This window comes from Neophocaena asiaeorientalis, unplaced genomic scaffold (genome assembly GCF_003031525.2).
Source record: "Neophocaena asiaeorientalis asiaeorientalis breed wild unplaced genomic scaffold, Neophocaena_asiaeorientalis_V1.1 scaffold515, whole genome shotgun sequence".
In the NCBI taxonomy this organism is placed as follows: Eukaryota; Metazoa; Chordata; class Mammalia; order Artiodactyla; family Phocoenidae; genus Neophocaena; species Neophocaena asiaeorientalis.
This window is the reverse complement of record NW_020175829.1, coordinates 1,972,010-1,974,168: the sequence shown is the minus strand read 5'-3', so window position 1 is coordinate 1,974,168 and position 2,159 is coordinate 1,972,010. Positions and strand designations below refer to the sequence as shown.

The 2,159-nt window shown below is 40.5% G+C and overlaps 1 non-coding gene across 1 annotated transcript; it reads left to right on the top strand.

Annotated features, from left to right (window-relative positions):
• The first annotated feature begins 260 nt into the window (after positions 1-260).
• Positions 261-367, top strand: LOC112391451 (U6 spliceosomal RNA). Its single transcript, XR_003001492.1, has one exon. It is a non-coding gene; the product is annotated as a U6 spliceosomal RNA (small nuclear RNA).
• The last annotated feature ends 1,792 nt before the right edge of the window (positions 368-2,159 follow it).

Genomic DNA, 2,159 nt, shown 5'->3' with positions numbered 1-2,159 from the left:
CCCTGCCAGATATGGTAACCAGATGTTGGTGTTGTGCTTTGTCCTCTCAAGGCTCAGCTGGCCTTGCACACACAACTGTGATATATTATGGGTCTGCCTAAGGGAAATGAAGAGCAAATAAACTTGTCTTTTGTGTTCCTTTTGTGCTAGTCCCCAAATAAGCAGATCTTCCCTTCTCCTCTGTGTTAACTCACCCAGGAGGGCCCTCTCTGGTTATCATGCCCAGTCTTGGAAATTTCTCCTTAAATGTTCCTCTCTTAGTGCTCACTTCGGCAGCACATATACTAAAATTGGAACGATACAGATAAGATTAGCATGGCCCCTGCACAAGGATGACACGCAAATTCATGAAATGTTCCATATTTTTTCAGTTAAGGGATGCACAGAACAATTAGATGTAAAATATGGTATCAAAACGGTAATCATGAGGGGAGGAGAGTACAAATGCAGGGTATTTTAAAAGCATTTGAAATTAAGAGATCAGCAACTTAAAACAATCACATATAGATAGATAGATAGATAGACCGCTATACAAAATCTCACAGTAATCACAAACTAAAAATCTATAATAGATATACACACAAAAAAGAAAAAGGAATCCAGACACAACACTAAAGATAGTCATCAAATCACAGGAGAGGGGTTTCCCCGGTGGCGCAGTGGCTGGGAGTCTGCCTGCCGATGCAGGGGACATGGGTTCGTGCCCCTGTCCGGGAGGATCCCACATGCCGTGGAGCGGCTAGGCCCGTGAGCCATGGCCGCTGAGCCTGCGTGTCTGGAGCCTGTGCTCCGCAACGGGAGAGGCCACAATGGTGAGAGGCCTGTGTACCGCAAAAAAAAAAAAAAAATCACAGGAGAAGAGAATAAATCTTCCTGCCTTAGTTTCATTCCCTTAGCTAAATCTCTATTATTCTGAAACTATTCTTGCAAATGGAGAATAATTAACAAGTTTTCTGCCTTATCAATTAATGAATTAATTATTGACTCAATTAATTTTAATTCTTCAAATATATTCATCCATCCATTTCTCTATGTTCCCCTTCTACTCAATAAAATATCTGCAAAATATTCTGTTGGTGTCTTGGGGGATTTTGGAAAAAAGAGAGTGATAAACAGAGCTAGTGAAAGATATCCAGGGGTTTCTGGACAGGACACCAACAGTGACCACTTTAGGAGGTGACATTTAAGCTGCCATTGGAGTGGCCATACTACCCAAAGCAACTACAGATTTAACGTGATCCCTATGAAATTACCTATGACATTTTTCAAAGAACTAGAACAAATAATCCTAAAACTTATATGGAGCCACAAAAGACCCAGAATTGCCAAAACAATCCTGAGGAAAAAGAACAAAGCTGGAGGCACAACCCTCCCAGACTTCAGACAATACTACAAAGCTACAGTAATCAAAACAGCATGGTATTGGCACAAAAACAGACATATGGATCAATGGAACAGAATAGAGAGCCCCAAAATAAACCTACATACCTACAATCGATTAATCTTCAACAAAGGAGGCAAGAATATACAATAGAGAAAAGACAGTCTCTTCAGCAAGTGGTGCTGGGAAAGTTGGACAGCCGCATGTAAATCAATGAAGTTAGAACACACTCTCACACCACACACAAAAATAAACTCAAGATGGCTTAAAGACTTAAAGGTAAGACATGACACCATAAAACTCCTAGAAGAGAATATAGACAAAACATTTTCTGACATAAATCATACCAATGTTTTCTTAGGTCAGTTTCCCAAGGCAATAGAAATAAAAACAAAAATAAGCAAATGGGACCTATGGTGCCATTGGAGTGATAAGAAAAAGCTGGTCATGCCAAATGCAGAGGAAGAGTGAGCTTGGTGAGTCAAGGGTCTGGTCAGAAGATCAGTGGGCCAGGACTGTAGGATACGAAGGGTGATTTGGGGGAGATCAGATCATGCGGAACTTTGTCAGCTAGGACAGGCATTCAGAAGACACTGGCTTTCTTCATCAGAAGCACATGGTTGAATATTCTGGTTTTTCTGATGTGGGCCTGTCTCTGGCCTACAGTTGCCTTCCGTTTTTTGTGTGATACTAGTTTTTCCATTTAAGGTAATATGAAGTTTCCTTTTAAAGTAAATGTATTTAAGGAAACAGAATAAGGCCTTATAAAAATATTGAG